The 27,278-nt window shown below is 37.5% G+C and overlaps 1 protein-coding gene and 1 pseudogene across 1 annotated transcript in view; one reads left to right on the top strand and one right to left on the bottom strand.

Annotated features, from left to right (window-relative positions):
* Positions 1-8,646: 8,646 nt before the first annotated feature.
* The window catches only part of PYROXD2 (pyridine nucleotide-disulphide oxidoreductase domain 2), a 106,069-nt gene continuing 87,437 nt past the window's right edge, over positions 8,647-27,278 (bottom strand). The window contains exon 19 of the mRNA XM_043989642.1: positions 8,647-8,871. The gene's annotated coding sequence lies outside the window, so the exon portion shown is untranslated. The remainder of the gene's footprint in view (positions 8,872-27,278) is intronic.
* Positions 23,581-24,301, top strand: LOC122744213 (annotated as a pseudogene).

Below are 27,278 nucleotides of genomic sequence, written 5' to 3'. Positions count from 1 at the left end.
TCCTGACTCCAGGCCTGGAACTCTGTGCAATGTGATACCATCTAGCTGCTTATATTTGTAGCATTTTGTCTAATTCTTGACATCTCACTTTAAAAGAGTCACTGACAAGCTAGAGTACACAGAATGATCGTAATGGTGCAGACTCTGGGAACTATGTTATACAAGATACTTACTCAGAGAAGAAAAGATTAAGGGGAACAAGTATCCAAAGGGCTGTGTGGTGATGGGGGTCTGACAATCTTCTCACCCCCTAGCCCAGGTCTTGGGCCCGTTAGCAATCCCTTAAGGTTTCAAGTTGCCAACACTTCTCCTTGCCTAATACTTTTCAACAAATCCCAGGTTCCCTTTAGGGAGAAAACCACAGAGTTTTCAGTGTCCCACTCCTCTTGCTTTGTGATCATTGTATAACAGTCTCCAGGGTATATAAAGAGATTTTCTATTAAGCCCTACAGGGGAACAGATGATGTTTGTGGGGAGTGGGTTAGTTATAGCATGAAAAGGTTAATAATCATAGTTAATAGAGGTTTCCAGTTTAACCATGGTGCTTCATTAGCTCTCCCCTCGCCACCCTTCTCCCATTAAATCCTTCTTTGTTCAGGCCTTGGTTTTAATTTAGTTCTAGTCAGATGACTATGAAAATGGCTGGCCTGTACTGCCCTTTGAAGTCTTACAGAATCTGCCTTTTTAGCCCTCAGGACGGTAAACACCTGGGCCTGGTTAGACTTCCTGTTTACTTTCCCCTAGTTTGGTCACCTTGGCTCACTTCACCTAAAATTTACTAGCCAAGGCTACCCTCTGAAAATACTCCTGAGTCACCAAAGATGTGTAGGGTCCATGGTGCTGGTGGGCAGGGGTCAGCATGCTAGACAGATACAATCTGCCAGCTGGAAGAGGCTAGAGAGCTTTCTTCCAGGAAGTCATGTTCATATGCAATGGAAGGGCCTACAGCAGATCTGGAGCACACAAAGACACTCTGTAACTAGGTCTAGGGTGCTAGACCCATGATGAAGAGGAGCTTATCTGAATAGCTGTGCAGCCAAAGCTGGGGCACTAAAAGGGTCTACTTCACCACACCCTTATCTCTCTCTTGGTTCTTCTCATCCCTTTCAACAGTTAGAGCTGTTTAATCAATCAAAACCATTTATTAAGCCTGTCCTACATGGCAGGCACTGTGTTGTTAGGCACTGGAGAATCAAAGACAAAAGCAAAAACAGTCCATGCCCTCAAGGAGTTTATAATATAACTAGCTCTGCACAGAGAGATGTATAGAAAATTATTTTGAGAGGAAGACATTAGCAGCTCAGGGATTAGGAAAGGTCTCATGCAGGAGGTGGTCCCTGAGGTGAGCCTTGAAAGAAACTAAGGCCTCTGAGAGATGGCGCTGAGGAGGGATGCATATACTACAAATGCTACTAATGAGGAATGACAAGAAAACCAGATTGCTGGACTAGAGTGCACGGACAGGTAAGTGATGTGCAGCAAGGCTGGAAAGGGAGTTTGGGGCCGGATTATAAAGGGCTAAAGCCAAAGTGAGTTTATATTTGATGCAGGGGGCAATAGAGAGCCACTAGGGTTTACTGAATAGAGGAGTCAGACCTGTGACTTTAGGAGAGTCACCTTGGCAGCCATATGAAGATATATTGGAGAGTGAAACGGGTGGCCTTTTGAGAGAGTGAGCTCCCTCTTAGCAAAGGTATGTAAGCAAAGTATAGATGAAATTGAATCAGGGATACTATAGTCAGCTGCCATCCAAATAAACAAATGTATCAAGAAATCAATCAACAAGTAAATATTATGCAGCTACAATGTGCAAGGTGCCATAATAGGATACAAAGATTTTTTTTACATACTTTTGGAGGGGGGGGGAGGGCAGGGCAATGAGGATTAAGTGACTTGCCCAGGGTCACACAGCTAGCAAGAGTCAAGTGTGAGGCTGGATTTGAATCTAGGTCCTCCTGAATCCAGTGCTGGTGCTTTATCCACTGTGCCACCTAGCTGCCCCCCAAAGATCTTTTTTAAAAAAGGTCCCTGACCTCAGGAAGTATATATATTCTAATGCGGAGGATTACTGTATGTCTATGGATACATAATGATAACTGATAGCACTTCAAAGTTTACAAATCACTTGCCATTTTATCCCCATTTTGATTTTCTAATAGCCCTCTTAGGTAGGCAGCATAGGTATTATTATCCTTATTTTAAGGACAGCTAGGTGGTACAGTGGGTATAGTACTAAGCCTGGAGTCAGGAAGACTCATCTTCCTGGCTTCAAATCTGGCCTGAGACACTTAGTAGCTGTGACCCTGGACAAGTCACTTAATCCTGTTTACCTCCATTTTCTTACCTGTAAAATGAGCTGTAGAAGGAAATGGCATATCACTCCTTTGCCAAGAAAACCCCAAATGGAGTCATAAAGAGCTGGATACAACTGAAAAAAACCAACTGAACAATAACCCCTGTTTTACAGATGAGGAAACTGAGGCTGAGAGCGATTAAGGGATTTACTTATGGTCACACAGCTAGGGTCAATGGCAGAAACTGAACACAGGTCTTCATGACTCCAAGTCCAACACTCCATCTAGTATGCCAGGGGGGGTCTTAACTCTGTGTGTGTGTGTGCACACACACATGCACGCACATGCACCTGCATGTGATGAAACCTTTTAACAGTTTGGGGGAACCTATGCATCCCCATCTCAGAAAATGTTTTAAGTAATTTAATAAAATGTTAAATGAGTTAAATATTAGTGAAAATAAAGATAATTTTTTCTATCCAAATTCATGGACTCCCTGATATCCCATATTAAGAAACCCTGTACTAGGCCTGACTTCTGTCTGCATCATCATTTCCATAGAATAATTCCCAAAACTACATTTAACTTTATATTAGTTTTATTGCTATTGGTATTTCATGGTGAGATTTTCCTGCTACTAGAGGTAACTGAAGGAAGATGAGAACACTAAAAATGATGAGAAATCATGAAAGGTTTTGCATAGAATGAAGATAAAAATTCTATGACGCAAAGGTGAAGAGAGGTAGGTACATTCCATCCATAAGGATAAAAGCAGGAGATGGAACTCCTACTTCAGGTATAGGCTCGTTTGGCTAGAACAGAGAATGCAGGAAGGGGAGTCATGTTAAATCAGATTATAAAGATAAGTGGATGCTAGACTGAGAAGAATTTTAAATGCCAGGTTAATGCAATAGGGAGCCATGAAAGATATATGAGTAGAGATTGATTTGGTCAAACCTGTTTATTTAGGAGGATTATTTTAGCAGCTGTGTGTAGGATAGATTGAATAAACTGGTAATAGAGCAACCAGTTAATAAGTATTATAGACATCTAGGTGAGAGGGCTTTGCAGTAGTAGAAAAAGGATACAAGGGATGTTGTTGAGATAGAATAAGCAAGACAGCCACTGATTGGGTATAAAGATGAAGGAAAGGGAAAAGTCAATGATCACTCCAGGATTTCAGCCTGAAATAATTGGGAGGATGGTGATCACTTCAACAGAAATAGAACAGTTTGGAGTAGGGAGTCGGAAGGGAAGATAATAACTTTTGTTTTGACTGTTGACTTTGAGATGTTTAAGGAGTATTCAGGGAGGTTTCTGGCAGGAATTTGGAGATACAGGACTGGAATTAAGGAAAGAACTTTAGCCTTTATATTATATAAAGATTTAGGAGAAGAGCTTTAGGCTGAGTGTATAGATTTTGGAGTCACAGGTACAAAGCTGAGAAGTGAACCAATGGGAAGAGACTAGGGTTGCAAGGGAGAGAACCTAGACAATAACCTTAGGGTGAGAAGGGGACATAACGTGGGAAATTGGATTAGATGATCTATCAGGCCATTTCCAACACTAAAATCCTCTGATTCTCTGAAAACCACCATTCAAGTGGGTTCTGGATATAGACTGCTTTGCTAGTGGTTTTGCAAAGGCAACTAACTGTAAGAAAAATCAATGGGAAGCAATGGTTTTGGCCTTTCTTTCTTGGATTCCATAGTGACAATTTTCCTTCTATCTGCATTGATATTTTTACACTAATTGCCAAAATTGCAGTTGACTTTCCATTAATTTTATTTAGATTGGTTTGCACTTTAAATCTGGTTTCATTGATCAAATATCTACTAAGCACCCACTATAAGTAGAGCATTGTGCTTAGTGGTGAAAACAGTATAAAAGTTAGATAAGACACGATTCCTGCCATCAGAAGGGGCATTATAACCTTCCATTTGAATATTTAAATCTGCAGTCATAGAGAGGAGATGCCAAGAATGTCATTTAAAAATATACAATTCTGTTTCCATAGGAATTTACAAAATATAATGCACATAGTTTATAAAAATACAACCATAGGGGCAGCTAGATGGCGAAGTGGATAGAGCACCGGCCCTGGAGTCAGGAGTACCTGAGTTCAAATCCGGCCTCAGACACTTAACACTTACTAGCTGTGTGACCCTGGGCAAGTCACTTAACCCCAATTGCCTCACTTAAAAAAAAAAAGTTAAAAAAAAATACAACCATAAACATGAATCTAACAAATACGAAGTATAGAAATATAATAATTAATTTCTAATCCTGTTCTAGATAGGCAATAACCAGAAGAATAGTTAATTGCTTCTTTTTTCTCTCAGTTGTGGCTATCTTGTCATTCTTAACCAAAGGATTAAAATATCTATAAAATTAATTACCTGTAGTCTTTGGGATGAATTGTACAGTTTCACTGAACATCTCAATAGCCTGAAAGTAATTTTCCCATCTCACCAATTCCTTCTTCTGGGATAAGACAAAACAAAACCAAGAGGTATGCAGTGTGCTATAAATCAGTTCTGGGTCTTTGTGTCATTGCTATAAGCCTCCTCTGCCAACTGTCCTATCAGAACGACCTGCCAGCCATGGCTGGGACAGGTACATTTAGACTGAGCTGTCAGTTTATAGCAAATTCATGGCTAGCATGCAATAAAGACTAGAACAGCAGCTTCCACGTTCTTCCTGGACAAACAGTAGAGCAGAAAGGAGAGCAATGCAATTTACAAGGAGTCTAGCAGCCAGGCAAAAGGTAATAAACCAGAAAATCACTGAAGAAAATCAGTAGAGCGTAAGCTAAATTAAATACAGGATTTGTGAACCAATTTACACACATCAAAGGAGGAGTAGGAGAGACACACCTGAATGTGTCTGGATATAGGCATAAAACCACAAGCTTTTCACTTTTAGGATAGTGACTATGACCTGACTAAGGGCAGTGGAAATGAAGAGCCATGGCTGACAGTGGAGCAGTGGGCCTTGTATAACATTACTGGGAAGATCTTAGTCCTGTTTCTCATAGGTCACAGAAATATAAAAAGCAATGAAGTCAGTCCATGGGGGTTGCAGGCTCCAAATTAAGGTACAGCTCTGAAATTTAAGGACAAGGTCAGAAAGTATTAACCTCTGAATTGGAGTCTGCCCCAAACCTTTCCCTCCAAGTCATTGTGTATTTATTTCTTCTACTTATCTGTTTATTCATTCGGTCATCTAAATGCCCAACCATCCATCCATTTATATACTTATCTATCCATCATCATGAATTTGTGAACATATTGCATTACCACCCACCCCCAATAAAATATTAGCTGCCTGAAGACAAGGACTGTTTGTTCCACTTTTGCATTTATACCCTCAGCATACAGTGCCCGGCATCTTGTAGATATTTAATAAATGCCTGCTAATTGATCAAATGACCCCAAAAGAATAAACATAAAATGATTGAGGCTGGGTAGTTGCTGAAACAACCCACCCTAAGTATGGTAACATGAACAACAAATACAAACTGAAGAATCACAGTCTGTGTGGAGCCTGGAAAAGGAATAAGAATCTATCAGTGTCCCTCTGGCCCTCTCCTGGATCCCATTCTAAATGACCAGTTACTAGTTATTCAGAAGGAAATGTCTCTAGAATGGAGATGGGAAATTCTTTAAAACCTTCCTCTGCTCTGATTCTAGTCTCAATCTTTTTTTTTAAACTTAAGTGCACTTACCCACCAAGACAATGACTTCTGCAGACAAACCACCGCTGCTCTTAGAACCAGGTATGGCTCCCATTCTGGTTTGTCTCTCATGACTTCAGTTAGCATGATGGAATTTCTTAGAGCTTGTCCCTCCCTGGACAAACTAATAAAAATGAATAACCTGCAAAGCTAGGAATCCATGGGGTGGCAATGGGTGGGGACCAAAATTATGACTGAATATTAGTACTAATGCTGATAATATGGCAACTACATTATGTTTTTGGGACACACTTTGCTGGTGTTCTCTACAACAATACTAGTTTTCCCAGTATAGTGAAAAAATGGGGGTCGGGGTTTGGCATGACCAGTGGCAATGGATGCAACATATATCCTCATCTGTCCTCTTCATCTAGTGTTCAATGGATGGAAAAAATTTGAAAACTGCTTGTTTGTACTAAAGGAAAAGCTATCCTTTGCTCATCTGGGCCAATTATTGATCTGTGATTTCATCCCCATTTTTAAAAGAAAGGCTAGATTTCTCTTCATCTTATTGTACAAAACTTGGGAAACATGGTTCGCCTGCCTTAACGTTTTGTTTTCTGAAGATTTTTTTTTTGCTTTCTTCTCCTGGCTTAAAAGTAAAGAAAACCAAAAGAAGAACTGATATTTTATCTGCCTTTAAGCAGAGAAAAATGGAAAGAAAATGGATGGGCTTTCAGAAAAGTAAACTTGGTAACAAAAAACAAAGAAATCTCAAGGAACATACGCTTAAGACAAACACACTTGCTTTTTAAGTGCTTCTCTCTTCAGGGACAGGCTAATTCTGAGAAAAATATGTCTTCTGGTTTTGGTGTTAGTGATGTCAATGACAATAGTTCTCCTGTGTTTTCTATGATCTCTTTCCTTCCATCACTTCTTTATGCCTAATACAAAGGGTCACCAATTCAAAAGAGGTTTAATTATACAGAAGTAAAACAGATGGTAATTTTTAGTACATGCTCATTGCTCAGGATCTTTTCCCCCCTAGATTCTTTTGTTCTTTTCATTTCTGAAAACACACAAGAGCAAAATTCACACTAAGAAACATTTCACGACACAATTTTTAAATAGAAAAATTCAGCGACATAAATAAGGGCTAATTGTTTTACTTTTCTGCATTTTGGAAGGCAATTTTGCTGTCAACTTTTTTAACTCAAAAAACTTCTGTTAGACTACATTGTGTGATCGATATCTTAAAGCAATAAATAAAGGGAAATGAGAAAGTTATAATTCTTGTAGTCACAGTCACAGTTATTCAATCTAGTTTCCTATGAAGACTGATTAAAATCATCCATCTGAATATCCTCATTCAAAATTACCTTTGATTCCAAGGGTCGTGAGACAGTTGCACAAATCTATCTACAAAAACGAGCTAGATAGCAATTAAAAAACATTTATTAAATGTTTACTGTGTGGGCAGCTAGGTGGCGCAGTGGATAGAGCACTGGCTCTGGAGTCAGGAGTATCTGAGTTCAAATCCGGCCTCAGACACATAACACTTACTAGCTGTGTGACCCTGGGTAAGTCACTTAACCCCAATTGCCTCACTAAAAAAAAAAAAATGTTTACTGTGTGCCAGGAACTGTGCAAAGCACTTGAGGTACAAAGGAAAAGCAAAAACAATTCCTCTGTCTTCAAGTAGCTGACATCCAAATGGAAGGGACATGGAAATAACTAGCACAAATAATGAATTCACAATATTTGAAGTTATAATTATGCAAAACATGGTCATTGGTTCTAGTCCATTGGAAATATGCAGTATGAATTTGAATCATGTGATCACTTAAAGGGATTCATCACTGATACTAACCAGGAGGTGCTATCAGAGGGGAAGCCACTAGGGGCTTTGGTGGGGCTGGGACAGTGAGTAGCGAGGGCATTCCAGCCAGGGTGACCAGTCACTGCAAAAGCACGGAGATAGGAAATGTGAAGAATGACAGGGGACAGGAAAGGTAGACCACTGTGTGTGCAGAGTTTGGTATAATAACAGAAAGGTAGGAAGGGACCAAATTATGGAGAACATTAAATGCTAAACAGAGCACTTTGTATTTGATCTTGGAGACAATAGGGAATTAATTACTGGAGTTTACTGAATAGGGAGAGCAACATGGTCAGACCTGTGCTTTAAAGGAAAACTACTGAGAGCTGAATGGATGATGGGTTATAGTGGGGAGGGGGAAGCAAATGAGAAGGCGAGGGAAAACTCTAGACACTTTTGCAATAGTGGATCACAGGAGATGGGGCAAGAGGAGGATGTCAAGTGCCATAAAGGGACCCCCTTTTCTTCAGGGAGCAGTTAGTGGGCATTGCACAAGAGGTCCCCAGCAAACAGGATAGAGGATGATGAAGCAGATGGCAGATTCCACCTACGAGTGAAGCATTCCTTCAGGAACTGTGTTTTGAGGGAATTGGAGGAGGAATTCTAGAATGATCAGTAATCTAATTCAGGGCTTCTTAAACTTTTTCCACTTGCAATCCCTTTTTGACTGAGAAATTTTTACACATCCTTGGGTATATAGGTATATAAAACAGATATACAAATCAAACATTTACTGCCAGATTTTTCACAAGCCCCACTTTCAGTTATACAATCCCATATGGAATCACAACCCACAGTTTAAGAAGCTTTGATCTAATCGATGCCAAAATTTATTTCTGTATTTTTGGTCTGTTACTGATAAAGTTTCCATTAAAAATATGTATGCAGTGGTCAGTCTGTACTTCAAGAAGAGGGCTCAGAGCATCCAGGAGATGATGTCCACAGGTTTCTGGATGAGGGTAACCAAGCAACAAAAATACATGCAAATTCCCTTCCTAAGTTGGTTGTCTTTGGCACGAATTCTACAACAATAAAAAGAAACACACTTTACTTAGCATCAAATACCATTGTAGAAGATTAGATGTGACTGTAAAGTAATGAAACTGATTTCCATTTACTACACCACAGAAATCAATCTCATTACTTTATAGTCACACCTTGATCGCCGTCCATTTTAGCTTACAATAACAAAAGAACATAAATAAGCAATTAAACTATTTTGCGTAAAAATATTTAATGAAATAATATTTCATTATGTTTAGAATTAATAAGAACCATTCATTACAATGCTTAAAAGATCTTTTATTTTGTAATTTTAGTTTTGAATCTAACAAACAACAAATACAATGGGCATTTGCATATACATAGTAGAACTGAAAAAAAAGAATTGTACATGAAACAGCAGATTTAAAGATTTTTTTAAACAAGGGGTTCTTAACCTTTAAGGGACCCCTTCAGCAGTTTGATAAAGCCTGGTGACTCCTCAAATATGTGTTGACTACATTAATAATCAAATGAAATGGTGAATTTCAGCTAGAGGTTAATAAAAATAAAGATGTCATTTTTTTCCCATTTAAGTTTACAGACTCCCTGAAAAGTACTCATGGTGGAGGCCCATGGACCCCAGGTTAACAATCCCTTGCTTTAAAATATAGGTTGTGTGATAATATACTAAAACTAAATATACTATAGTATACTAAAACTTTTTACATTGATTTCCTAGGTTTTTTTTTAATCTGTATATATCCAAGCAAGTATCCACAGGTTATCTGGATCAGCAAAATAAACAAAAGTGTAGACATCTGAATGTGTCTCCACTTCTATATGGAAAACAATATTTCAGAGAATATTTGAGTCAATAAAGAAAATGAGACACTATAACTTACCTCAAAAAGCTATTTCTGCTTATTTATAATTTCTCTATTTCTCAATCTGCTATTTTCAGACTTTGGCAAAGCCAAATCCATAATGGCTATGTATATACACAGTTTCAAATGTTAAAAACAAGTACAAAAAGTAAAGAAATCTGAAAATAGCCTTTCAAAAAAAGCTCACACCCTACATACCAATCTGCAAAAGCTGAAAAGGTGGTAGAACTGGTTATTTTCTCAAACATCCACTCACTTTAAATTTCACCTTTGGATTGGAAAACAGCAGTAAATATACTCACTTTGACAGATCACTTTCTAGAAAGTTCTAAATGTTTAAAACTATGGCTTTAAATAGAAAAGTCCCACTGACTTTCACTGTCCTCTATGTCAATTTCTTCTAGGCTATACAAGGACCATGTTTGGATGGGGTGTAATGAGAAGGTTAAGATCTATTTTTAAAATTCCCAACTGAATGGCTATTGTCAGTGTGAAAGGAAATAACAAGTATAGCACAGTCAATGAGATGGCACCCACTACCCCAGGTTACTAGAGAATAGGGTAAAGTTACCACAAGATTGGAAGACGGTAAATGTTACCCAGATTTTCATAAAAGGCAAGAGAACTGAGTCAGCAAAGTGAGGTAGATTTGGATTCCTGAGAAAATTGTAGACCGAATCAATCATTAAAGACATGATAAATACCTAGAAAGGGAAGTAGTGATTACAAATAGCCAGCATGGCTTCATCAAAAATAAGTCATGCCAGACTAACCTTACTTCCTTTTCTGACAGGATTACTGAACTAGTAGATAGTTCATCTAGATTTTATCTAAGTTTTTGATAATATAGTCCATACTATTCTTGTAGAGAAGATAAAAAGGTATGGATTAGCCAACAGTACAGTCAAATGAATTCAGAACTGGTGGGAAGGCTGGGTTGAAAGAGTGGTTGTTAATGATTCCATATCAACATGGCAGGGGGGTTCCAGTAGAGTGCCTAAAGGATCCAGATTTGCTTGGCCCTGTGTTGTTTTAACTTTTTAAAATTAAGGATCTGGTAAGGGCATCATAGATGGTAGGCTCTTGAAATTCACAGATGGCACAAAACTGGGAGGGCTAAGCAACACTGGATAACAGAGTCAGGATCCAAAAGGACCTTGACAGGATGGCACAATGAGATAAATTTAATAAGATGACATTCAGCAGATATAAACAGAAGAAAGGTCTTCCACTTGGAGAAAAAAATCTATCCCAGAAAGGATAAGGGAAACATGGCTAGACAACAGTTCTGAAAAGAATCTGATGTGGCAGCCAAAAACAGGAATACAATCTTGGTCTTCATGAAGATGCTCTTTGCTTCTAGAAACAGGGAGGTAAGAGTGCTACTAAACTTCGCCTTCTACAAACCTCACCTGAGTACGACCTTTAGCTCTGGCTGTCAGTCTGAGGACGCTGATAAGCTTGGAAACATTCAGAAGGTGACAACCAGAGCAGTGAAGGTTTCCTTGAGTCCAGGTCACTGGAGGATCATTAGCTGAAGAAACTGGGCATGTTCAGGCTAGAGAAGAAAAAACTTAGAAAGCCACGATCACTTCAAGAATTCAAAGGAGAGCTCAGACTTGTTCCACTCTGTCCTAGAGGGCAGGACCGAAAGGGTTTCACCAATGAGTGAAAGTAGTGATACGGAAATTTAGGCTCAACCTCAGGAAAAACGTTCAAATTCTTAGAGCTGTACAAAAGTGGAACAGGCTGCCTTGAGAGGGAGTGTTTCCCCTATCCTTGGAGGTCTTCCAGGTATGTTATAGTGAAAATTACTTTTCATCTCTGTGTTAAACTGGATGCATGTTGAGGTCTTTTCTAACTCTCAAATTCTGTGATAATATTACTGAGCTACTGCAACTTGCCTTGTTAGGGTTTTGCCTTGAAGTCCTTTGATAAACTTCAGACCTTATTAAGTGAAATCTTCATATTTTCACAAATTCGTGAACAACCCTTGGCTTCTCTGGTGCTGAATTTCCCTGACTCTCCTTACTGCTCTGACCCTTGCCTCTTATGTCACCCTTAAGATTCATTCTTTTCTTTCCACTAACCCTTTCAGTATGTATTCCTCTCAAGGACCTGATCTCGACCCCCGGTTCTTCTTTCTACACTAAATTCCTTAATAAGTTTCTCCTCTCCTGGCTTTAACTCTCAGTATTGTGTATGTGACTTTCAGGTCTATATTTCCATATCTCTCTCCCTCAATCCACTGAAATTTAACACAATTTATTAGATGTCTATTTCTAAGAGGTACTATTCTGGAATCTCAGGATTCAAAGATAAAAAAGTACATATTGGTAAGGGGGTTAGGCATTTATACATATGATGGTAATACAAGTTGGAATCTGAACAGTGAATGGTAGAGAGGTCAAACACAGCAAGATGAGAGTATGGAAAGGAAAAGATAACCTGTGGCTAGAGTAATCAAAGAAGATATCATGGAGCACCTGAGTCATGTTTGGAAGGAAGAATGTCCATTTCAGGCATGGGGAGTTGCCTACACAAATGTATGGAGGTGAGAGAAAGTAGGACAAAGTCTGAGAATGGCTAGCAGTCAAGTTTAACTACAGTATAAAATATGTCAAAACTAGTAATATGAAGTACAGGGAAATGAAGTCACCAGACTTGTGTACCAGGAAGATAAATATAACTTTGACAATTATATGAATGATGGATTAGAAAGGTAGAGACTGGAAACAAAGAGATGAGTTGGGAGGCTATTACAGTAGTACAAACCCTAACTTCTTAAACCATGGGTTGCGACTGCACATGGGGTCATGTAAGTGAATGTAGGGATTGTGAAAAATTTGGCAACTATAAAATGTTATGTATACCTATTTTATATACCTATATATACTAAATATATATATTCATATATATGAAGTTGCATAAAAATTTCTCCAGCAAAAAAGGGTCATGAGTGGAAAAGTTTAAGAAACCCTGGTATAGACAAAAGGCATTGAAACCTTAAACAACAGTTGTGATAGTGAGGCTAGAAATAAGGGGCTGAATATAAGAGATATTTCAGAGGTAGAATCAATGGGACATAGCAACTTACTGCCTTTCAGGAGAGAGGGACATAGAAGAATCAAAGAGAATTATGGACTTTTAGTCTAGGCATCTGGAAAGATAGAGGAAAAAATGGAATAATGGAAAGAGAATTGAGTTTGAATGGAAAACATAGAAGTGTCTTTTGCACTTGCTTTGAATAGCCCCTATAACAATAACATTTTCATATAGGTTCCTAACAAATACCATTTAATTAAAAGTGTGATGTTGGAAAAACAAAAAATCAAGAATATCCAGGGAAATAATGAAAAAAAATTCACAGGAAGGTGGGTTAGCAGTACCAAACCTGGAGCTTTACTATAAAGTGGCAGTCATCAAAACTATCTGGTACTGGCTAAAAAATAGAGTGGTAGATCAATGGAATAGGCTAGGCTCAGGAAATGCAGTAGTAAATGACTCTAGTAATGTAGTGTTTGATAAACCCAAAGACTCCAGCTTCTGGGATAGGAACTCAGTATTTGACAAAAACTGCTGGGAAAACTGGAAGATAGTATGGCAGAAATTAGGCATAGACCAACATCTTACACCTTATACTAAAATAAGGTCAAAATGGATACATGATTTAGACATAAGAGGTGATACCATAGGTAAATTAGGAGAGAAAGGAATAGTGTACCTATTAGATCTTTGGAAAGGAAAACAGTTTTTGACCAAACAAGAGATAGAGTATATTATAAAATGCAAAATGGATGATTTTGATTATATTAAATTAAAAAGTTTTTGTACAAAAAGAAGCAATGTATTCAAAATTAGAAGGGAGGCAGAAATCTGGGAAACAATTTTTGAGGCCAGTACTTCTGATAAAGGCCTCATCTCTAAAATATATAGAGAATTAAATCAAATTTATAAGAATCCAAGTCATTTCCCAATTGAGAAATGGTCAAAGGATATGAACAGGCAGTTTTCTGATGAAGAAACCAAAGCTATCTATTCCCATATGAAAAAATGCTCTAAATCTCTAATGATTAGAGAGATGCAAATTAAAACAACTCTGAGGTACCACCTGACACCTATCAGATTGGCTAAAATGACAAAAAAGGAAGATAATAAATGTTGGAGAAGCTGTGGGAAAATTGGAACACTAATGCATTGTTGGTGGAGCTGTGAACTGATTCAACCATTCTGGAGAGCAATTTGGAATTATGCCCAAAGGGCGATAAAGCTGTGCATACCCTTTGACCCAGCAATACCACTTTTAGGTCTTTTTCCCAAACAAATCATGGAAGGGGGAAAGGGACCCACATGTACAAAAATATTTATAGCTGCTCTTTACGTGGTAGCAAGGAATTGGAAGTTGAGGGGGTGCCCATCAATTGGGGAATGGCTGGACAAGTTGTGGTATATGAATACAATGGAATACTATTGTGCTGTAAGAAATGATGACCAGGAAGAGTTCAGAGAAACCTGGAGGGTCTTGCGTGAGCTGATGATGTGTGAGACGAGCAGGACCAGAAGAACATTGTACACAGTATCATCAACATTGAGTGTTGACCTACTGTGATGGACTATATTCTTCTCACCAATGCAATGGTACAGAAGAGTTCCAGGGAACTCATGATAGAAGAGGATCTCCAAATCCAAGAAAAAAAAAAAAAGAACTACGGAGTATAGATGCTGATTGAACCATACTATTTCTTTTGTTTTGGGTGCTGTTGTTTTTTTTTCTATTTTGAGGTTTTGCATCACTGCTCTGATTTTTTCTCTTGTAACAGGATTAATGCAGAAATAGGATTAATGTTATTATGTGTATATATATGTGTGTATATCTATATGTATATGTATATGTATATAGATATATAGATATATAGATATAACCTATATCAGATTACCTGCTGTCTAGGGGAGGGGGGGGGAGGGGGGAGGGAGAAAAATCTGAAATTGTAAATCTTGTATAAAGAAGAGTTGAGACCTATCTTTACATGTAATGGAAAAAATAAAATACCTTATATGTAAAAAAAAAGTGTGATGTTACAAACTTCTTAAAAACTTAAAACAAAGAACTTTGGCAAGTGGGTGAAGTTAAGTCTAGTCTACAACATCCCTTCAAAACTGTCAACAGATATGCCAAACAAATGGGAAGAAATCATCAAAGAAATGAAATCACAAAAAATTTTACAACATGGTAAATGAACAGCATAGATTTAAAGAAAACAAAAAGAAGACATACCTAGGAAAAAATTATCAAAACTTGTAATGGTTCCAAAATCAAAATTAGCATAATCATAAGACACTTAAATGTACATAATTAACTCCCTAAGAATAATTAAAGATCTATCGAAAATATATACTCTAGGGGGTAGCTAGGTTGTGCATGGGATAAAGCACTGGCCCTGGATTCAGGAGGACCTGAGTTCAAATATGACCTCAGACACTTGACACTTATAAACTGTGTGACCTTTGGCAAGTCACTTAACCCTCATTGCCCTGTCAAAAAAAGAGGGGGGGGGAATATATTTACTCTACAAAGAAAAGCAAACAGAACTACATTATAGAGCAAAGAATTACTAGTCTCCTTCCCTTCTCCCTCCAAATGTTAAGAAGGATCCCAAGCAACAAATTTTAGGAAATGATATAATATTTTTCCATGGATTATTTAAATCAATGGACAGATAGACTGAAGATTAGATCCATGGCATACCAACAGTTGAACCACAGGAAATGGAGATGGGATATGGAGAACACTTTTATGGGCTTTACAGATGAAGAAGAAAGGAGGAAGAGAAAGGGAAAAGGAGAATCATATAAATCCAGAATAACACTCCTATGGGCAAAGAAAAATAAAAGGTTTTTTTAACTTTCAGTACTAATAGAGGAAACTTAGCAACAGTATTTTGGTATTATATGTATAGATATAAAGATATGGCTATATTTACTCAAAGAACAGTATTAGATTTATACTTTATAATCAGGTCAAACATACTATTATGAATATAACAAAGTAGTTTAGGAAAAAACAAATTTAATAATTATTACCTTGAACAAAAGTGGATTAAGCTCTCCTATGAAAAAGAAAAGAATTAGAGAATGGATTTAAAAATATAAAACATGCCTAAAACAAAAAAGACACACATAGATTTAATATGAGATATTGCAATAAAATTTCTTCTTTTTCAGCTGTCTCCAGAAAATCAAGAGTTTTAGTCATGATACTGGACAAAGTGGAATTCAAAACAGAAAACATTAAGCCAGAGAAAAACTCAAAGTATATTATGCATAAAGACAATGAAATAATATCAACATTAAATATAAATATATGTATATATATGTATGTGTATATATATTTGTGTATACACACACACACACTCCATGGCACAGCAATTAAAATTTTAAAGTAAATATTAATTGAAATATAAAAATATTTAGATCAAAAAACAGTATGAGGAAACTGTAATACTCCCATTAATGGAAATTTACAAATAAACTGAAAGATAAGAAGCAGCAAATGATAGATTTGAAGAGAATGATGCAAACCAAATCTGATAACCATATGGAGAATACTAAATAAAAATATTAGGAGCTTTACTTTTCATACTAACCATATGTTGTTTTTTTACTGAAATTAATCACAGTATAAGATATAAATAAATATAGAAGGGCTAAAATTTTGGGGGGGGCTGGGCAATGGGGGTTAAGTGACTTGCCCAGGGTCACACAGCTAGTATGTGTCAAATGTCTGAGGCCGGATTTGAACTCAGGTACTCCTGAATCCAGGGCCGGTGCTTTATCCACTGCACCACCTACCTGCCCCCAAATTTTAAGAACTATCTTTATAGACCATAACATAATAAAAAGTGGTGAATAAGGGAAAATTGATCAAAAAGTAAGAATTTAAATTGACACTAAATAATGATTTTCTAAAAACTACTTGACTAAAAATCCAAATTATAGAAATAATAATAAACTATCTTAAATATGATGACAAAAATAACAAAATATATCAATTTTTGAATGTTACAGTTTAAGTAATTCTCAGGAACAAATCTGTATATCAACATTTATATCAATTAAAAAAACAAAAAAAATCAATAAGTTGAGCATGCACTTAAAAAAACAAATCAGCAACCTCAACCAACCAAAAGAAATCATCAGAATTGAAGGTAAAATTAAGTGTTTTTAAGAGCAATATAAATGGTAAACTAATATATATTTTAATCACAAAAGAGAAGAGAAAAGCAAATTGCCATTGTCAAAAATGACAAAAAGGAAACTCACAAGTAGATAAGAAAAAAGTTCTCAGAAATTGTTACATACACCTGCCAAATAGAAAATATAAATTTTAAATATTCGTACAAATATTTCTTAAACGTTTCCAAACTGACAAAATAGGAAACCATTACCAAAGGAAAATTTAAACAGGTCATTTATGAACAGGTATATGAAAACAATGACAAAAACCAGGACTAGATGGATTTGAAAGCAAATTTAACTAAACATCTAAAGAATAAATAATTAATGCTATAGAAACAGTGTTAATGCTCTAGAAACTTGGCCAGATAACACCTAGAACACCGTGTTCAGGTCTGTGAGCCACAGTTTAAGAAACATATTGATTAGATAGAGAGTATCCAAAAGAAAGCAATGAAACTAGTGAAGGCCCATGATTCCATGGTCATATAAGGGTCTGTTGTTTAGCTTATTCAGAGGGACATCAGAGCTGGATTCAAATATTTAAAGGATTGTCAAATGGAGGAAAGATTAGAATTGTGTTTGGCCCAAGACAGTAGAACTAGGTGTAAACTGATTCAAACATTCTATAGAGCAATTTGGAACTATGGCCAAAGGGTTATAAAACCATGCATACTCTTAGATCTAGTAATGCCACTACTAGGTCGGTATCCAAACAGAGATAAAACCCCGAAAGATAAAGGACCTATATGTACAAAAATATTTATGGCAGCCCTTTTCTGCTGTAAAGAATTCAAAATTGAGGAGATACCCATCAATTGGGGAATGGTTGAACAAATTGTGGGATGAATGGAACACTAATGTGCTATAAAAAAATGATGAGCAGGATGCTCTCGGAAAAACCTGGAACAACTTACATGAGCCTATGCAAAATGAAATGGACTGTGTACACAGTAACAGCAACATTGTAAGATGATCAGCTTTGAATGACTTAGCTGTTCTCACCAATACAATGATCCAAGACAACGCTGAAAGACTTATTATGAAAAATGCTCTGCATCCCAAGAGAAAGAACTGATGGTGTCTAAATACAGATTGAAAAATATTTTTCTAGTTTCTTTTTCTTTAATTTTTTATCTGTTTTCTTTTACAATATGACTAATATGGAAATGTCTTATATGACTACACATGTATAACTTATATTGAATTGCTTGTGTTCATAAGGGGTGGGTGGGGAGGGATGGAGGAAAATTTGGAACACAAAGTTTTAAAATGGATGTTGAAAATTGTTTTTACATGTAATCGGGGAAAATAAAATAAAATTCTGAATTTGAAAAAAAAGACAACTAGGAATAAATGGTAGCTGTCACAGGGGCAAAATACTAGATAGATGTCAATCAAGACAAACTCTTAACAATTATAGCTAACTAAAAATGGAATGGGACTGCTAGGTGGTGCCATATTTTGCAGAGTGCCAGGCTTGGGGTCAGGCTAGTTCAAATATGACTTCTGACACTTCGTAGCTGTGTTACCCAGGAGAAGTCACATCACCCTGTTTGCCTCAGTTTCCTCATCTGTAAAATGAGCTAGAGAAGAAAATGACAAACCACTCCAGTATCTTTGCCAAGAAAACCCCAAATGGGGGTCACTAAGAGTCAGACAAAAACAGAAGCAACTGAACAACAAAAACAAAAAGTGAATCAATTGCCTTGTGAAATGGTGGAAGGTCTTCAAATAGAGGCTGGATTACCAATAGGTATATTATAGTGGGCATTCTTTTTTAGAAATGGGTGAACTGGATGGATACCAAGTTCCTTTTTCAACTTTAATATTATATAATTTTCTTGTTTTCTTATTTTCCATTTTCATATTTTCTTTTGTTCCTGTTTATATATTCCAATAATTTTATTTTTAAGAATAATACTTAAAATTTATTATACTAAAAAAGTTAGAATAAGGAAAGAAAAAGAACTTGAATTTCAACAAGAACAAATCCAACTAATACAGCTAAAGAAAAATAAGCAAATGCTGACACTTAATGCACAGAGAAGCAGCTAACTGTCAAGATATGCCTAGAGATGACAAGGGCTAAGAATCTGAAATGAACAGGCAGAAGTAAACTGCTAATATAATTTCAGTTACATTACCGAAAAGCTTCATATCACCAGACAAGGAGATAAGAGTCACATCATATATAAGTTGGAGCAAATCCAAAATACTACATTCAACTGAGGGTACCTCCCTTCTAAAGAGACTGTACCTTAAAGCAAGGGAAAAACATTCATATTCTATCCCTCTGTGGCTTTATCCTTTTCCTAAATTTGAAGAGAATAGATCAAGTCTCTAGTCACCTTGGACTAAGTACTTGCCTTGGTGATGTTCTCCATTCCACTGTAATGCTTGACACTGAATCCTCCATTGTTAGAGGGCAATATTGAGCCATTATGGCTAATAGTAACAGAAGAAAGCGGGCTGAGTGCTTCAAAACTCCGAGCTGGGAAAATATCTGCAAAAGTATTTGTTTAACTTGGAAAATAACCTAATGGTATCTTGGATATAAAATGGTTCTGCTAGAATCTTCATCATTATGCTCAGTATATAAAGACTTGTGAACTAAGAGAGAGGAAGGGTAAAACTATTAACCACAAACATATAAAATATTAATTACTTCACTAGACCTTTATATATCCCAAATCAAAAACTCAAAGGATAGTTATGGAAATGTGCATCAAATTGCTGAACTTGCTGAAACATAATTAAGATATTTTCTTTTAACAAAATATTTATCAAAACTACTTTTATAAAGAAATGAGGCTCAGACTTGCTAACCTGACTCACTTATTTTACAATATGTTTAAGAAATAAGTGGATGATTCTTCAAAGAATGTTACCTATAGTTCCCTAATAGATATAAGATTAATACCCTGCTGTGATTTCCTTTAACATTTTCCGGGTGTCAAATGAACTAGTAGCCAAAATCTTATAATTTGATGGCTCCTACAGGCTTTGTACATAGTTGGTGCTTAATAATGCTTATTTTATTCTATTTGGATCCACCTACAATAGGTAAGAAGTTCTTCTAAAGGGAAGTTTAATAATGGTTATTATGAGCATGAATTTTCCTTTACTCTAGGCCCCAAAATAATCCTTCAACACTCACAAACCTAAAATTCAAAATATCATTTTTTTGTGTGCTCTTGACAGCTGCCAAAAATGTCAACATCTTTTCCATATTCTGGTCCATTATTTGGTGGCTTTAGGATAGAACCTGGGAAGATAAAACTAATCCTAAGGCAGGTGATATAAGGATATAGTGAGACATTTGTTATTGTTTACGTATTAGAAATGCTTACATGCTTCTGAATATTAGAAATGTTAAGAAAGGATACAATTGGCTGATTCTTTTGGATGGAAATAATACCTACCTAATGATGTCAGAGGTAAAGCACTGCTGGTGGTATTCTTTTTTAGAAAGCATCTGAAATTGATAATCCGATTACTTGTGGTCATTAATAATCCCAAACTCTCTGTTAATCATCTGGTTGCTGAAGGAAGAGTCTTCAGTGTGTGCATTCACAGTGTATTTGCCTTACAAATTCCTTTCCTAATTTCTATCTGACACCTATATATTTCCATTTCCCATTCTTAGAAATCATGGTGTTCAATCACTGATAAAGATGCCCCTATGGGGTTGGCCCAAAAGTTTGATAAGGTTCTTACCAGCTCTAACATTCTATGGTTCTGTGAATCAGCTTTTGTGTTTTTATTGGAAACTTGAAAATCAGCTGAATTTCCCAAGAAGCCATGAGTCATGATGGTTCTAGAAACAACAAACAACAAAACAAAACAAAAAACCTTATCATAAGCCCAAAGAATTAAGTATGATCAGGGGCAGAGCCAAGATGGCAGAGGAAAGACATTAAACGCACAGAGCTCCTGATACAATCACCCCTAAAATAGCAATAAAAGAACCTTTGGAGTAGAAAAACACACAAAAATACAGGCTGAGAGTTTTCTCCAGGTATAGATAGATTTCAGGGGGCTGCATTGGGCCATGAATAAAGCCAAGAAATAGTAAGCCAGGATGATTAGGCAGAGAAAGCAGAAGACCATCAAAAACTTCTTTGGGGGTAAGGTAGACCACAATACAACCTCAAAAGAAGAAGAAAATAACAGGGTCAAAGCTCCAACATCCAAAGCTTCCAAGAAAAATATGAACTGCTCTCAGGCCACGGAAGCTCTCAAAAGGGACTTTGAAGAGAAAGTAGGAGAAATAGAAAGAAGATGTAGAGAAAGGGAGGAAAGAATGGAAAGAGAAATGAGAGCGATGCAGGAGAGTCTTGAGAAAAAAGTCAACAGTTTGAAAAGCCAAATGGAAAAGGAGATTAAAAAACTGTCTGATGAAAAACCTGCCTAAGAATTAGGATTGAACAAATGGAAGCTAGGAACCTTATGAGAAACCAAGACATAGTAAATAAAGTAAATCCAATTGAATGAAAAAATAGAGGGCAATGTGAAATATCTCCTTGGAAAAACAGCTGACCTGGAAAATAAATCTAGGAGAGATAATTTGAAAATCATTGGACTACCTGAAAACCATTACCAAAACAAAAACTCAAGAGATTGTATGGGGAAATTGCCCTGATATTCTAGAAGCAGAAGCTAAAATAGAAATTGAAAGAATCCACCAATCACCTCCTGAAAGACATCCCAAAAGGAAAACCTCCAGGAATATTATAGCCAAATTCCAGAACTCCCAGGTCAAGGAGAAAATATTGCAGGCAGCTAGAAAAAAGGAATTCAAATACTGTGGAGCTCCAATAAGGATAAAGCAGCTTCTACATTAAAGGACTGAAGGGCATGAAATATGATATTCCAGAGGGCAAAGGAACTGGAACTACAGCCAAAAATCACGTACCCAGCAAAACTAAGTATAATCTTTCAGAGGCAAAAATGAGATTTCAATGAGAAAGAGGTCTTTTAGGCATTTGTGATGAAAAGACCTGAACTGAATAGAAAATATGACTTTCAAATACAAGACCCTGGAGAAGAATAAAAAGGTAAACAGGAAAAAGACTTCATGAGGGATATTAAAAGATCAAACTGTTTACATTCCTACATGGGAAGATAATACTTCAAACTCATAAGAACTATCTCAGTAATGAATTCACAGAAGACACAGGTCTGAACTGAATATGAAGGGATGATATCTGTAAAGCATTTATGTTTTGTTCTTTGTGGGGCAGACAGGGTGGGGTGTCTTATGTCTGCAGCTGGATTTGGGCTTGGGGCCTCCTGGGTCCAGTGCTGGTGCTTTGTCCACTGTGCCACCTAACTAACCCATGATGACATCTTTAAAATAGGGTTGAGGTGTAGGAGGAATAGACTGGAGGAGGGAAAAGGGGAGAGATGGTCTGGGGAAAGGTAGTTCACATGAAGGAAACAAGAAAAAAGCTTATGGAGGGGAGAAGAGGGGGAAGGAGTTGGGGGGGATGAGTGAACCTTAATATCATCAGAATTGGCTCAAAGAAGGACTAACACACATACTCAAGTAGGTATAGTAATATATTTTTGCCCTGAGGGCGGGGAGGGAGATGGGTGGGGAGAGAAGGGAAGGAGGGAAGGGCAGATTGGGGGAGAGAGCAGTAAAAACCAAACACTTTCGGGGGCAGCTAGATGGCGCAGTGGTTAAAGCACCGGCCCTGGATTCAGGAGGACCTGAGTTCAAATCCGGCCTCAGACACTTGACACTTACTAGCTGTGTGACCCTGGGCAAGTCACTTGACCCCCATTGCCTTAAAAAAAAAAAACAAAAAAAACCAAACACTTTCAAGGAAGACGAAGATGTTCTGCATTACTGCACAAGTATGACATACTGAATTGCTTCATATCAAAGGGAGGGTTGAGGAGGGAGGGAGGAAGAAAAATTTAGAACACAGAATTAGCTCAGGGACCTTGATTTCATCGGAGTGGGCTCTTGGAGGGAATAGCTTTCATACCCAATTGGGAGGAGTAATCTATTTAACCCTGCAGGAAAGTAGGAGGGGAGGAAGATAAGGAAGGAAGGGTGAAAAAAGGGACTGCAGAGCAGGGGAGAGGATAGTCAGAAGTAAAACACTTTTGAGGAGGAATCGGTAAAAAGAAGATAAAAAAGAGTAAATGTCATGGGAAGGGAGTGGGATGGAAGGAAATAGTTATGATGATTGATTAGAATGGCAAAACGTATAGTACCTACTTTGCTGGGCTATTATGAAGAAAATTCTCTGTCAAGCTTAAGGTACTATATACAGGTTATGATGAACAGGATACTATCAGAAAAACCTGGAAAGACCTACATGAACTGAAGCAGAGTGAAATGTACTATATAGGTCCCCAGAAGCGCAGGGAAGGGGAGTCGCTGCGGTTTCCGGCTTCAACAGTGCTTGAATGGAACCCACTGCTCGATTCCCGGCCGGAGCCGCCCTTAGCCACCTCGCCACCTTCACCTCCACTAGCCAACACTTCTCCGTCCTACCGTTCAAGCAGCAGCCGTCTGCCTCAGCCACCCGGGCCGCCGTCATCACCGCCGCCGCCGCCGCCGCTGCAGCCCCAGCCTCAGCTACAGCTGCTGCGCAGCCGCCTCCTCCCTCCATGATGACCTCGTCTCCCTCTCAGGTGCGACAGAACTACCACCAGGACTCTGAGGCCGCCATCAACCGGCAGATCAACCTGGAGCTCTACACCTCCTACGTCAACCTGTCTATGTCTTACTACTTCGACCGAGATGATGTGGCCCTGAAGAGCTTTGCCAAGTATTTCCTGCACCAGTCCCACGAGGAGCGGGAGCACGCTGAGAAGCTGATGAAGCTGCAGAACCAATGCGGTGGCTGCATCTTCCTGCAGGACATCAAGAAACCAGACTGCAATGACTGGGGGAGCGGACTGAATGCAATGGAGTGTGCTCTGCACTTGGAAAAAAATGTCAATCAGTCTTTACTGAAACTGCACAAGCTGGCAACTGACAAAAATGACCCCCATTTATGTGATTTCATCAAAACCCACTACCTGGACGAACAGGCAAAGTCCATCAAACAACTGGGTGATCACATAACCAACCTGCGCGAAATGGGGGCCCCCATTCTGGCATGGCGGAATATCTTTTTGACAAGCACACCCTTGGAGACAGTGACAACGAGAGCTAAGCCACACACCTGGCTTCCCCCACACCTGGGAACTGTGGGCGCCACTCCTCCTGTCTTTCAGTGCATGCATATTTTGGTTATCTGACCTTTTCATAATCTGTACCAAAAAACTACCACCATTTACATCCCAATAAAGTGACTTGGTACTGATGAAAAAAAAAAAAAAGAAACGTACTGTATACAAAATAACAGCAATAATGAGGGATGATCTGCTGGGAAGCATGTGATTATTTTCATCAAGGCAATGACCCAATATAACCCTGAAGGACTTATGAAGATTGCAGCCCATCTGCAGAGTAAGAACTGATAGTATCTGAAAACAGATGGAAACACATTTAAAAATTTTTTTTCTTTTCCTCTTTGACAATTCTTTAATCTGAAGTTTGGGGGTTTTTTGACTGTTTTCTCTCACAACTAGCTAATATGAGAATTTTTCCATGACTACTCTTGTATACCTTATTTTTAATTGCTTGAGTTCTTGTGGATGGGGGTGGGAATGGAGGGAGGAAGAGAAGTTGGAACACAAAGTTTTAAAAAATTGATGTTAAAATTTGTTTTTACATATATTTTGGAAAATAAAATTCTATTCAAAGCAAAAAGAAATTAAAAAACCCTCAGATATCCACAAATGCAAAAAAAAAAGAAAAGAAAAGAAACACACACAATTCAAAAAAAAAAAAGAATTAAGTATGAGCAAAAGGTTTGGTACTAAAAAGAGAAGAGTGAGGAAGCTGCTTTGAAAGAAAGGGGAAAAACACGAGAATGAGAGTTCCACATTGTGCTGAACACTCAATAACAACTTGTGTTCTCTTTGCCCCTAAAAGCTAATTCAGTTGCAACTCTACCCTGGTGGTGTGGATTTCTATCACTGCATCTTAAAGAGTGTCTTCCATATCAGTAGACCTATCCCCTTAGGACAAAAAGCCATTTTTAGATGCAGTTATTGTGTAAGTCTTGTGGAACAAAAGTCACCCTGAAATACAAATAGATTATACGTGTTGCCAGGTGTTATTCTTACTTGAGGAAAAATTGATATATCAGTCTGATCAGGCATGTCCTTTATGAAGTCTACTTCATTCTCTGCTCTTTTAGTTGTTTGCAAATTGATTCTGTGATATGTTTTTGTTTTTATAGTCTTAAGGTCATCCCTTTTTTTCATAGTCAGGCACCATATTATTATCCTCTCTTCAATGTGAAGACATTTCCCTAGTCCTGTAAAAAGTCTTAAAAATGATAGGAGGTAGTCCTCAATGACTTCAGCTACTTCCTTATGCAAAGGATAATGCAAATCATCAATATCTGAAAATGGCTAGTTTATTTAATAATACCAATGGCTTACATTTATATAATATTTAATAGACACTACATTGTTCAATTCTCACAAGAACCCTGTAAATACTACAGTTGTTATTTAACTCCATATTACACATAGAGAAACTGAGACTCAGAAGATAACCATATTCACACAATCACTAAGTATTAGAGGCCAGATTTAAAACTCAGGTCCTCCTGATTGCAAGTCCAGAACTCTTTTCATTTACCACACTGTCTTTCCAAAGAAATCTTGATGTTCTTCTGTCCTCTCAGTCCTACTGTAGTCTCTTTGTAGCAACATTCATTCTGTTGGCAAATACTGATGAAAATAGATGGAAAGACTGTATCTTTTTGCTGTCATAGAGTAGTGGATAGAGTGTGTCTGTCAGGTCTGGAATCAGGAAGACTCATGTTCTTGAGTTCAAATTTGATGCCAGACACTTAGTAGCTGTGTGACTTTGGGCAAGTCACTTAACCGTCTTTGCCTCAGTTTCCTCATCTGTAAAATGAGTTGGAGAAGGAAATGGCATACTGCTCTAGTATCTCTGTCAAAAAAAACCCAAAGGGGTCATGAAAAATTTGGACATGACTAAACAACAATAACAACAAAATTATTACTAGATTTTTATCACTAGATAAATTATTACTGGATTTTAGACTTTAGAAAATCAAAATATAGCCTCCCTTTGACTCTAATTTTGCTAAATATTATTTTATCTGAGGGTTTTTTAAAACATCTCTTCCAGATCTGAAAATATTTCTTGGTAGTTTTAGCAATATGCTTTCTCATTCATATTCTGTGATTTCCCCATTTATTTTCAAGGCTAGGTTAAGGAAAATATTAATACAAAGGAACTTATAAGAAGACTTAAAAAATTAAGGAGCAGAATAATGAAAGGAGTTTATTGAGAGAATAAATGAATGGGACCATTTGGCCTCAAACTGTTTTTTTAAAAAAAAAAAGGAAACTTGAAAGCCAACAAGTTGTATTTTGCAATTTGTATTTTTCTCCTTCATTGTTGAGGGAGCAGAGAGAAGAAAGTGGAGAAAAAGGTAAGTGTCCATACTGAGGTAAAACTGGATGAAGCTGAAGAATGGAAAAGCTAGGATAGTAAGTGGAAAAAACTTAAGGACTAAAACATAAATGTTTCTGTCACCTCATTTAAAAAACAGGCTTCCCAAAGGTGGTCTCACCGACTATTTAGAACATGTCACTCCTATTTTCCATGCAAAATTCTGAACGTTTTCTATGCAGCCTCACCCCTTGCTGCTGGCGTGCTGCAGCTGTGCACTATGACCCCACCAGCAAGGTCTTCCTCACCATCACTCCAGGATTCATGGCCATGTAATGAGTGTTCTGTTTGACTTCCCCAGATGTCTCTCCCTGTGTTTCCTGACACTGAAAACTAAAACTATCTACCAGTTATGTGTCTGTTTTACCTGATCTTTTTAAGCTTCTGCCTATTCTCTCCACATCTGCAATGCTCCCTCTGAAATGTATTATATGCTGATTAGGACACCAGAGGAACAAGATAAAATTGCCAAATGACAAAATGAACCTTATTAATACACAAATGTACTTTTAAAAGTGTCTGCCTATTTCAGCTTAAATTTGATTTTCAGCTAGATTGGAAAACACGGAACCACTTTTAGCAAATTTATTAATTTGAATCAATGACAAATCAAAATACCTCTGCCACTTAGTAATTATGTGATTTTGGACAAATGTAGAGGAAAGAGCACTGGCTTTGTAATCAAAACACTTTGCTGCCTCTTTGACCTTGGGCAAAGACTCTCTGTGCCTCTACTGCATTTAATCCTAGGATCAAGGAT

This window comes from Dromiciops gliroides, chromosome 2 (genome assembly GCF_019393635.1).
Source record: "Dromiciops gliroides isolate mDroGli1 chromosome 2, mDroGli1.pri, whole genome shotgun sequence".
Lineage (NCBI taxonomy): Eukaryota > Metazoa > Chordata > Mammalia > Microbiotheria > Microbiotheriidae > Dromiciops > Dromiciops gliroides.
Note: the sequence above shows the minus strand (reverse complement) of the source record. Positions and strands in the feature narration are given on the sequence as shown.